Genomic DNA, 12,445 nt, shown 5'->3' with positions numbered 1-12,445 from the left:
CAGTGGTGTAGGGATGGCAGCCTTGAGAACGGTGACTCGGCCCAACCAGTTACATGGAGCGAGACGGGGCGGGCCCCGGGGGGAGCGAGGCTGGGGGGTGCGGGTCCCCGGGGGGGCGAGGCCGGGGGCGGGCCCCAGGTCACCTCGCGCTGGCTGACGCGGCCGGAACGGGGAGCGCGTCCTCAGCACACCTGGCCCTCTGTCCTCGTGACACAGCACGTGGGGTCCGCAGCACCGAGGCGGCTGGACCGGAGCCGGCGTCACCACCGAAGCCGGCGTCACCGTGCGTACAGAGAGCCCCCCGCAGGTGACCACGACACGGTAACATTGCCCCACACGCACTTTCCCAAGCCCAGCGGGACCTCGGCTGGGCACTGAAGACTCGGCCCACCCAGAAAGCCGGCTCAGAGCCACGTCCCCAGGACGATGCGGGCGACGTTGGAATTCAGGCCAAAGAGGTGAGGGGGAGTCGGAGACGGGGGTCTGCCCAGGCGGGAGAGCTCGCGCGCAGAACCTGTAGCCCCTGACGCTCATTGGCTGGGTCACGACGGAGCTTTCCAGAACAAGGAAAATCATGACGCCCCCACCCCCCACCTCCTACTGCGTTGCAAGGCGCAGTCTCATGGAAAAAAACAAAAAACAAACAAACAAAAAAAACAGGCTTCTACCATGAGCTTGTGTGGAGGCGGCAGCTACGGGCAGGTAACCGGGTAACGCTGAGGTCGGCTGTCCCCGCCCCCGTCACGCATCGGAGCCCGGCAGGGCCCGGCCGGCACCCGCGGGCGCCCCTCGGCTGGGCGTCCGCAGGATGTCCTAGCGGATCGCCGCTGCTTCCGTCTCAAACGCCAGCCCTTCCCGGGAGGACGCCCGGCCTTTCGTCCCACTCGGATGAAGCGCGTGCAATGTCTCAACACCTGCAAAGCTAATTCTCCCTGCCACGCTGTGTCTTGAACCAAAACAAACAAAAGAAAACAAAACAAAAAGAAACAACTAAGCTCTAATTTATACCAAACCAGTGAGTGGGGCACGAATGTCAATAAATCGTGTGGGACGGGAAGTCGACTGTGTGCTCGTCCCGGGGTGGAGCTGGTGGAGCCCACGTACTTTCACAGGAGCCTGTCTCCACTGAGGGGCCGCCGGTCCCGGCCCCGCGGCTGCCTGCTTCGGCCCGGGCCCGGGCGACGGCCCAGGTTTCGTAAGGTCAGTTTCTGCAGCGGGAAGGGAAAAACAGTTCCCCTTCAGCCTACGGCACTCGAGCACAGCTACCGAAAAGGTGTTTTATTCCGAATGCGTCGGAGTTCATAGCGTCGCCGACTATGTCGCTAGCGTTTTAAAATAAATTCCGACACTTACGATCGGTTCACACAGGTCTCGCCAAAGACAGAACATGTGCGCGTGTGTGTGTACGTGTGCGTGTGCGTGTGTGTGTGTGCACGGTGCCCGTGCGCGCACTTGTCTGCGTTCGCGGTCACACCCGTCCGCGGAGTGACGCGCCTGTCCCGTGCCGTCCGTATCTGTCACCGCCATCGAGTGACCGTCCCCGGACGGCGCGTGCGGAACGGGCCGACTGCGTCGGTCGGCTCAGGCTGCCGTAGACTTGGTGGTTTAAACCAAAGAACTTTGTTTCTTCACAGTTCTAGAGGCCAGAAGCCCCGGATTAAGGCCTGGCGAGTCGTCTTCCGGTGACTTCTTCCTCCTTGGCTTACAGATGCCTCTCGGGGGCCTCTCCTGGCCTTTCCTCGGTGTGCGAGCTCCTCCCTCCCTCCCCCCCTCTTCCCCTCCCTTCCTCTCTTACTGAAGCTCCCAGGAACTAGCAGTGCCGTTTTGAACGTGCAGAACTGGGCTCCCCCAATGGCTCCCCCCTGACAGATGACAGATGACTTTCCTCCCCTCGGCGCAAACCAGAAATTGAGACAGATGGCCCGTGTCTCAGGCAGTGTCGGGCAGAGGGCTGGGCGTGTGGAGTGCGGGTCCCTGGGCCCAGGTGGGGGACAGGAGGGGCCCCGCGACCACGGGTCACGCTGGGGGCGGGGACAGGCCCACGCTCCCCAGGCCCGAGGCAGCTGTGGGGCCCTCTCGTGGTTTTGCGCTGGTCGACACCCCAGGACGTGGGGGGAGGAAAGGCTGTCCCATGCCACGCCTCTGGGCTCGGCGACTGACCGCGGGAGGGTGGGCAAGGAGGACGCGCCCCGGCGGGAGCCACCCCAGGCCTGGGTGCATCCGGCCTCTCGGTGTGTCACCCAATCCAAGAAAACATGAGGGTGAGGCTTCGATTAGACTTGGAAGAAATAAGAAATACGAAAACAGAGTTAAAATTCTAATATGTGCTCTTGGTTTTATTTTTAATTGTGCATTTTTAAAGGATGCTTATTTAGCGTATGTATACATAAAAGATATCGTCAAACGGGGACGTGAGGCCTCACGACGGGGTCGCAGCCGACACTCTCGCTGGCCTTAGCACCCTCTGGGCGCTGGCCAAGCCGTCTCAGAGAGGGAGGTCTGGCCGAGAGTTTCTGGCTGAGGAGTCATTAATTCAAGGCTCGACGCCTTCGAAGTTCGTTCTCGTTAGCGGCCAAATTTGAAACAACTGGGCTGGCAGGATCTTGTTAAGATTCTCGGTCACATACACTGGTTTTAGGTGATAGATGACCTTGAACGTTTCCCAGGTGGTTTTATTTTGGATCGTAAATTTTATCCAAACTTCTTTGAATGATTTGGTTGGAATAAAAAAGCCAGTGATCCTACCATTTACCTCGTCTGATTTTCCCACTCAGCAGGATCTTAAATTATTTCAATCTTTCGAACAACAGCAACAGAAATAAATAGTCGTATATAAAATTTAAGTCACATCAGGATTTTCCTACCCAATAAAATTGTTAGTTGTCCAAGAAATCCTGCCAGGCAATTATACATATGTCAAAATAACGTAAAAAAGTATGGCATTCGAGATTGAGGCCAGAGTCAGCATTGGAAAGTGGTTATAAATTATGTTTATGATTAAGCATACGCTTCAATACACACCCCCCATGTCCTCTTGAGAGATGACATAACCGAAATCCAGTTTCGAGGACATCTTTAGAGAAGAAAGTCGTAGTTTGCTAAGCGAAGTTTTGAAGGTGGTCAAGAAATCAGGAAATGAAAAGCCACAATAATCACGTTGATAATATGAGTTTGGTTAAGTCGCAGGAGAAGGTTGGGGGGGGGGCCCTTCCGGTGCAGCCACTCCCCAGCCAGCATCACCGCCTCGGCTCCGCCTCAGGTCATCAGGCGTTAGATGCTCACAGGAGCACCGGCCCCTGGGTCTCTGGTGCCACAAAGGCTGGGGACGGCTGTCTAGACGACGTCCTCCTGGCCCCAGTAAATCCCAAATACTTAACCATGCTTGAGGAATGCGTTTTTTTTTCTGTCAGTCCTTCCATGGCGTTGACCTTGACAAACAAGGACGGCCCTCTCTGCTTCGAAGTCTGCCAGTGCTGGCGACGAGGTCGATGCCAGCCGCGAGGAGATTCGAAAGAGCCCTGATGACCGTTATCCTGGGGGACACAGGAGCAGCAGTACGGCCCCTGGCCTCTCCGACGTCTAGACCTCAGTGGTGAGGAGCATGGGAGCCTCCGAACACAGGCGAGACCAGACGATGGAAGCTGGCCATCGCCGAGGCTTCTCTCCGTTAGGCCGGAGCCCGGGGGCAAAGCGAAGAGTCTCACTGGGGTCAGGTGTGCCACGGTTCTTGGAAGCTTGTGTTTCATTTTTACTTCCAGAGGAGTTACAAAAACTAACCTTCGGTTTTAAGTAACGCGACAAGGACACCCGTGAAGGTGAATTTGCTGGGGATTATGTAAGGGCGCCGAAGTCATTTTTCTTCTTGGAGCCAAGGTCCGGGTTACTTTCCGTTCATATGCACGTGTCGGATTCCTGAGCGTGTTTCAGGTTTCACGGCCGGGAGCAGGGTTTGTTTGCCATCACACCGGGCTGTGGAACCCTGACGGGGCAACGAGGCCACCCCGACCGCAGGCTCGAGGCGCGTCCGCATCTGCACCCTGCCTCCGTCGCCCGTTTTCATTTCCAGACAGGATAAATTGTTCTATTTTTTTTCCACACGAGTGTAATGATTGATTTTTAAAATCAGCACTGTATTTCCAAAGGCGGTGCCTGCCTCTTAGAAGTGAAGCCAATGGCCCAAAGCGCCGACCTTGTCTTGGATCACCCGCCACCTGCATGGTGACTTGCGGGCGCGAGCCCTTTCCTAGCTGCCCGGTGTTTCCCTGGAGATCTCTGCATCCGATCGCCTCCGTTCCCACTGCGTTTTAACTCTTCTTTAGGGGAGAGCGGCTTGTAATTAAAATGATTGCTAATTGCGTGTTTTAAATTAGCTGCTGCCTAACGAGAAGTTACAACACAATTCGGTCCCCACGGGAAGACGAGTGACCAAAGAATCATTGCTTTTTAGGGACAGCGTTCATTACATTTAACTTCCTTCCTGCAGAGGAGAGCTCGGATTATTGAGGTAGCCGGTTCAGAACGTGGCGGAAGGTTAATGGGGGAAAACGAGTCAGCGCGATCCCCCTGCTCTTTCTCGCCGTCTTTCAAGTTCGGAAAAGACTCTAGAAACCAGAGGAGGAACTGAGCCTCCTGCTTGGGACCTGCCCAGAGTCAGCCGGGCCTGCCGACAGCATTTCCAAGTTCTTCGCAGCAAGAGTCCCTGTGAATGCTTGGAACGACGGCGTCGCCGAGCCAGGCCGCAGAGGGACGGGGACATCGGGAGGCGCCCGCTGGGAAGGCGGAGCACAGCGCGAAGCCTCGGCCCGGGGGAGAAGCGAGCGCGGGGGGCGGGGGGCTCCGAGAAAACCTCCCTTCACATTTTTAGGGCGACCACGGTGTCTCGAGGGCACAGGCAAGGTCGTCTTCCCGCGTCCACCACTGCCCGGGGGCGGGTCACGCGGAGGGCGGGCCGGTCGACACCCCAGGACGTGGGGGGAGGGAAGGCCGGCCCATGCCACGCCTCCGGGCTCGGCCACTGACTGCAGGAGGGGAGGGCAAGGGGGACGCCCCAGGCCTGGGTGCATCCAGCCTCTGCGGCGTGTCACCCAAGAACACGTGAGGGTGAGAAGGATGCGGGATCGCGTGGACGGGCGTGCTCGTGGTGGACGACGAGCCGGGCGGCGGCGGTGAGAGATGAGCTCGTGAAGCATCGTCTCGGGCTAACCAAAAGCGCGTTCTTGCTTTTTTCTGCATTGGACTAATTTTACCCACTCAAACTACGATTTTGACATTACTCACTCACTCAACCATTTCCGGTGATTACGACCGCCAGTTTCTCTGCTTGACACAGGCGCCACCCAGCATCAGAAGCGACTCTGCCCGGAGGTGTCCCTGACCTCGAGTGCCGATCACAGAGGGGGGCCGGGGGGGGGGGGCCCTCTGCGTCGCCCCCGCACACCGGGGGCGGGAGCGGGGGCGGGGCGGGGACAGGGGTCCGCAGCCGTGCGCCGGTCCCCAGGGCCCCCGGCGGAGACCAAGGCTACCTCCTCACCCCAGGCGGCCTCGGGGACAGACAGCGTTGTGACCCCCAGGAAGGTCCACGGGCGAGTTCGCTGTGGGGGTCACACACAGTTCTCAGGGAGGGAAGCGGAGTCAGGGAGGGACGCCTCCGCCCCGGCCCAGCGCTGAAGGTCACGTGCGAATGACCCGAACGGGACGCTGAAGTCCTAAACGCACGCGCTAAGCGGATTTCAGGAGATGAAAAAGTAGGGGAGGAAATGACCGTTTTTCTAAGGACTCGTCAGTAACCCAAACCCTGCCTTTTGCCTTTTCTGTCGGTTCACGTGAAACGCTCTTAGCGGGCGGAGAGGATGAAGGTACAAGGAAAGGGAAAGACACACGCACACACGCATGAGCGCACACACACACACATGTACACGCATGCACATGCACTCAGATGAGCGCACACACATGCACACACATGTGCACGTGCACAGCACTATGCATGCACACACACACATGCACACACACGTGTACATGCATGCACACGCACTCAGACGAGCGCGCACACATGCGCACACAGATACATGCACACACGTGCACACACGCTCACACACATGCTCACACATGCACACGCAGACACATGCACACACGAGGGTTGCACTGGGTCTGGAAGCCTTCGGACTCACGCTGCCCGTGCACAGTGCCACAGGACGTCCCTGCCACGGTGCTGGTCGCCGGTGGCATCTGCGTTGTTCAGAACCGCGAGCTTGATCTGGATGTGCCTCCCGCTCCTTCCCTGACAGACGCGATTCCAGGCGCGGGACGCCAGCGCCAGCGAGGACCGTTTGCCCCGCCGCCTCCCCCGACGGCAGGAGCGCGAGAATGTGAGTCCCGTCCAAAGGGGTGGCTGCTCCTCAGAGGGCCGGGGACCCCGTGGTGCCGCAGCCTTGACCGTCTGAGCTGGTGCCCCTGAAGCCGAAGCCCACACGCGGCAGCGAGAGGCGCAGGGCTTAGAGTCCCGGGGGCGAGCGGGGCCTAAACCCACAGGCGGCTTCCGCCCAGCGAGCCAGCTGGCGCCCTGTTTCGTTTCTTTGAGGCTAAGCCGGTTCGAGCTGGGATTCCGTCCCTGGCCACGTGAAGCGGGCATCGCCGGTGAAGTCGCCCCTCACGTCAGTGACGCACGCGGCAAAGGGGTAAACAAGCTCGGGACCGAGACCTCGCCGGGCCCACACTCGCGGGGACGGCTGTCGGTGAGCGGAGCCTAGCGCACCCTCGTGGCAGAGACGAGTGTGCGGAGGGCACGCGGAGGGACAGGTGTCCCCTCCTCGAAGAAATCTGCTCCCTTCCGCGTCGCGTGAAACACACGGGCCCCTCCATTTTTTAATTTTCTCAAGAAATATTTCATTCTTGTCTTAGTTCTGCTGCCTGAAACTGACAGCTCAGGTGCAGTGATGAATAGCTCCGAGGCTCGGCTTCCGCGACAGGGACGGGGGGGAGGCGGGGACGGCCATGAGGTGCGCAGTGCCCGGCAGCTGCCGCTCCGGGGCCTTGGGGCGGCTTTGCTGACGGAGACGGAGCTCACCTGGGGGCCGCGGGATCTGCATGCGGGGTGGCAACCGCGCCTGCGGGCACACGCACCTGCACGAGCATGCTGGCCGAGGGCCCGGCTGCCTCGAGGACGGCCCCGGTGGAGGCGGCGGGCGGCCGTGCCTGGGCTGAAGCGCCCAGGGGGGCACGTGAGCGTGTGGCCACGGTGCCCTCGCGCGGCCGCGCCGTGCGGCGTTTTGCCTCTTAGAGGACACCGCCCAGAATGGCAGGCGCCTCGCTGGACCCTCCGTGGCGTCCGGCTGCTTGTCTGGAACCACGACAACACCCCGATTTGTTTTCATCCAGGACACTGCTTACGTCACGTGGAGACTAGTGGTTACCAGACGGGAGGGGGGAGGTAGACGGGGAAAAGGGGGTCAAATATGTGGTGACAGGAAGAAATCTAGCCATGGGAGGTGAACACACCGTGTAAACATACACATCCCTTACTGTAAAAAGAAAATCCTATTCTAATATAAACAATACTATTTTTACTATTGAAAAAAATTCTTTTTTTTTTAATTCGCTCCACCCAGTCCTCTGGGTGCCTGACGTGGGTGGGTGCCGTCCCAGGCCCCCCGTGTGGACAGCAGGCCCCCGTCTTCTGCACAGAGGCCCCTTCCCGGACACTTCCAGCCGCACGTCCTTCTGGCCTCTGCCTCCCTCCGACTTCCTGCTGGTTTCTGCTCTGCTCACGCTTGTGTGCGACACACGCACTATGGACCTGTTGCCTCTCCGCTCTGAGGGCGCCCTTTCGGCTCGGTCTGCGTGATGGTCAGTTTTACGTGTCCGCTTGGCTGGAGCAAGGGGTACTGAGAGAGCAGAGAGCATGTCCCGTGGGTCTCTGAGGATGTTTCTGGGAAAGGTGAGCATTTGGTTCAGGACACCAGGTGAAGGCCCCCCGCCCCGCGTGGGGGTGGGGCTCACGCAAACGGAAGGAGACGTCGCAGGCGGGGGGCAGGCCGGCTCCCGCAGACGGAGGACGGGGGCCTCTCGGCCTCCATAACCAGGTGGCTAGACGCATTAAACGCTTTGCTTCCCGGATCATCCAGAAATTGGCCAAATGTTACTCTTCAATTTTTCACTTTCTGCCTGGCCGGCTCCCTGATTAGCCTTTGACAGAAAAGAGATTTCATTCTGTCTTTTTGTCCTGGTTCAGCTGACCTGAGAGAGATCTGTGAGTCAGTGGGCCAATTATCCAAAGTTCTTGGGTAAAACAGCCTCCTTTGGCAAACTTAGGTTATAGCTTTATAGTAAAAGGAAAGATGTTTGTTTTCCGAACATACTGACTAGCCAATCTAGCCTTCTATAATGGCATGCATCTTATGGTTAAAAATCATCCGTACTTACAGTCGTCAAACAAATCTGTCAACGTTACGAAAAAATTGTGTGCCTTTCTTAATAGAAATAAACTCAAGTTTATGATGACACAATATAGAATTTAAATGTTCGGGTAAGTGGAATGTAAATGTTTGCCAGCCTTTAATTTATCTGAACGTTCCTGTCAACAGCGTCTCAAAGTTCCTCTAAAAGTTGTGGTTTTGTCTTTAATTTTAATCAGAGCCAACTGGTGATAATTATTGTTGTTTCCGTTTTGTCCCCGAGGCACCTAATCGAACGTTTTCACCATTCGCGCCGGCATGTCGTGTTCGCTTGCTTTCCCGAACCGAAGGCCGCTCGTTCGAGACGACCGACCGCGTGTCCAGGCCACCGGCGCGGCGGGCTGACACCCCGGCTCCTCTTCCGAGTGCGCGTCCAGGCCGGGGAGAGCGGGCGTCGAGGCAGGGGCAAACCCCGCTCGGCGCGGCAGAGGCGGCGACCGCTCGGGCAGGGCGGCTGGGCCGAGCTGCGCGGGAAGACGCGGGTGCTCGGGAAGCGGCGGGTGGCGCTCAGGCTGCCTCCCGAGCGCGCTTAACCGCCGCGGGCCCCTCCCACGGCGCACGTCGCGGGGACGGAGTCCTCGCGCGCTCCCGGTGCACGGGTGCCCCTAAGATTCCGGCCACGTCCTCCCCGCTGCTTGCGCGACACGCGTGGTCAGGGACATGCTTGTTTTTTTCGTTGGCATGTCACGTTTTTTTCCCCACCGTGTTTTCTTCTTTTTTATTTCTGTTATTTTTTTTTTTACCTTTTAATATTTTTACTAAATATCTACTTATTCTTGTATCTCAGTCTAACGACCTTGGTGAGAATTAATTAGAGAGTTATGTTTCTGTTGCTTTATTCGCCCTGACTGTAAGCATAGCACAAGGATTTATGCTGATGCCGTTTAACTTACAGTGGACCTTGCTTTTTAGTCACCACTATTCCGCGAACGCCCGTGCTGGCGTCTGTTTTGGTAACGATGCACAGGAGGAGCAGACTCCATTTCTCAGTATATTTGCGGTGTTTCTTCTGCTGCATCCCAGTATCCATTCATCGATGCCGATATATTTCTTTTATCTACGTGATTTCATAATTTTTCAGCACTCGCTGGCTGTTATTTCAAATCCACGACTCTTTTCTTATATGTGATATATAGCATATTGTATTTACGTAAGCAACATGATGTATTTTCCCTACAAAACCATTTTAAAATCATTTCTCATTCACGTATGATGTATTGGATTTCCTCTCATAAATATTTTCTTAAAGAAACAAGAGTGTTTTTTATTCTGTCTTGTTACAAAACTTTTAACAGTTTTGTGCTCTTTCAGGTGACCCTCAGGTGGGGTTGTCAGGGAAAATATAGGGGAGCTAACTGAATTTGGATTTTGGATAGACAAGGAATACTTTAAAAATGATAAGTACACCCCAAACGTTGCATGGGATATACTCGTACTGAAATTATTCATTGTCTATCTGAAGTTCAAGATAAACCGAGTGCCCTGTATTTTAGTCGCTGAATCTGGTGACCTTATATTCCTCGCACAACCCCGTGCGGCCCCAACTTGGATGGCCAGCTCCCTCTTCGCTCCCTTGCTAGGTCCATGTCTCCGACAAAGGAAGAGATTTCTCTAGGAGGATGTGGGTAACTCGAACCTGCTTCCTACGTAGAGACTTGAGCGCTTCGGATTTCAAATGGGGTTGTTTGCAGTCTTTCCTCTCACGTCTGGAAATACCGCCAGGCGCAGGGAACCCTCCCTTTCTGGGGCATCAGGGGACCCACGCACAGAGAGAAGCATGGAAGGTCCGCGCCGGAAGCTACCTCGGGGGTCTGCCTGTCCGCAGCTTCGGGCCGCACCCCGGGCCCGGCTGACGGCAGAGCCCCGACGACAAGCCAGGCCTCTCACCAGCCCCGGGAGGGAAGATGCGTCCACCGCGGTGGCTTCTGGAGAGTCCGATTCAGGGACAGTGCATGGAGCATTCTCCAGAGGACGCGCTGACCCTGGGGAAGGCTGTGCGGGCCGAGGCCACACGGGGCGTGGGGCGGGGAGGCGGGCAGGACGGAGGAGGACAGGCATGGCGAGGACATCCCGCCCTGCGTCCGTGGCCCCAGCCCCGCGCGGAGGGCTCCCCGTGCCCCCCACCCATCCCCCCGTTTTCCCGGGGGCCAAAACGAACCAGGAAACGGAGCTTCCAGGGAACAGGTGTCCCTTCGATACCCACTTTCCTCTCAAGAAGAAGCCAAAGGCCTTTTAAAGCCACGAACGCTCCTGCGGGCATTTCGATCATTTTGATCATCCTCACCCTTCTTTTTTCACGGTGACACGAAACGTCACCTCTGTCTTCGAGTCCCCGACGCAGACCTCGCGCTCGGCTCTGTAGCTCGCACGCTCACGCGGCCCGGCGCTTAAACCCCACGCGGGCCGCGTGGGGCCGCGCGACCTGCACGCGCCCACGCCGCCCGGCGGGACCCCGCGCGCGGAAGGGGAGAAGGGGAGCCCCCTCCGGGCCGCGGATGACCAGCACTGTGTTCGCGGCTCCTCCCAGTGCGAGCCTCCCACGCCGAGGCCCCCGCACGGCAAGCCCGAGGCCGGGCGGCGAGTGACTCGTCACACGCGCTCCCTCCGGACGGAAACGGCTGCAGTTCAGGGAAGACGAGGACGCGGCCCACGAAGGTCACGGGCAAGAGCGGAGGACGGAACGCGGGAGGGCACGGCGGGCCCGGGGCCTGGGCCGAGCGCCTTCCCTCCTCCCTCTCCCTCCTTCCTCCCTCCCTCCTCCTTCCTTCCCTCCTCCTTCCTTCCTCCTTCCTTCCTTCCTTCCCTTCTTCCTCCCTCCTTCCTTCCTTCCTTCCTCCTCCTCCTCCTCCTTCTTCTCTCTCTCTCTCTCTCCTTTGGAAATAAATTTAAATGAAGGAGGACTTTGGCGACACAGGGTCTGATCCCTGCATTTAGGAAAACGTTTGGAGGCTTCAGATTCGTCTGCCCTGAGGCCGCCACCATCACAAGTGGCTCTTGTCACCCGTCCGAATTGGGCACCGCACTCCCCGGGGACACGGGGACCAGGTGTCCAGGTGTCCGTCTTTTTGCTTCCGACCTCTCCGCTTTTTTTTTTTTTAAAGAGCTGGGGATAGAAAGTTCCGTTCTTATCAGGCCCTTGATTCAGTCTGTTGAATTAAAACGCAAAACCCCAAGACAGTCACCCTGTGAAGAAAAGGTTCGCATCGCGAAGAAGCAGACAGGTTATTGATTTGTCTCTTCCGGGGCAAACTGCACAGAAATTTCAATCTATTAAAAACACATCTATTTCCTGTCGCTGCTTCCTGGTTTGGGAGCAGTCGGGCTTCTAGAGAAAACATCTTTCCACGCTCACCTTGGTACCCGCGAATGTCGCCTCGGTCTTTCTTAAACGTTGATGGAGATGCTCGGCTTCGGTTGACACACCCGATTTCCACCTGAAACACTCTGACTACAGCAGGAAGGGAGGATGTGGAATTTGTGTTTTTTAAAGGTGGGAACTGGATATCTCGGAATCAATTTAAAAAAAAAAATGAGATAGAAATACGTGTCAAACAATCTGAAGACTTTAGGGAGAAAAAAACAAAGGTCGACCTTTTGGAATCATTTTATTTTCTCACAATGTGAGTGTGTTTGCTGCAGGGGAGCCGGGCTGAGGAGGAGGGGATGCAGGGCGCAGGGTGTCGTGGGCTCATGAGAACGCCGTTCCCAGCCGGGAGCCGTGCCTCCAAGCCCGCCTGGCAGGCACGCGAGGTTTCAGCATCCAAGGCAGATGGACGATGGACGATGGGCGGCCCACCTGGACCCGGCTTCTCCACGCCCCTCCCTTCGGCGAGCAGGGAGTCCTATACGTGCCACTGGGTGATCGCCGTGGCGACCGCGATGGCGGTCAGGGCGGGACACCGCCCAGCCGGGAGAAACCGCGAGGCACTGTGCAGGGCTGACGTGCAGGTGGCCACCGACCAGCGGGGCTTGGGCCGTGAGGCCGGGTCGGAAGG

Source organism: Rousettus aegyptiacus, unplaced genomic scaffold, assembly GCF_014176215.1.
Source record: "Rousettus aegyptiacus isolate mRouAeg1 unplaced genomic scaffold, mRouAeg1.p scaffold_m13_p_5, whole genome shotgun sequence".
NCBI lineage: Eukaryota > Metazoa > Chordata > Mammalia > Chiroptera > Pteropodidae > Rousettus > Rousettus aegyptiacus.
Note: the sequence above shows the minus strand (reverse complement) of the source record.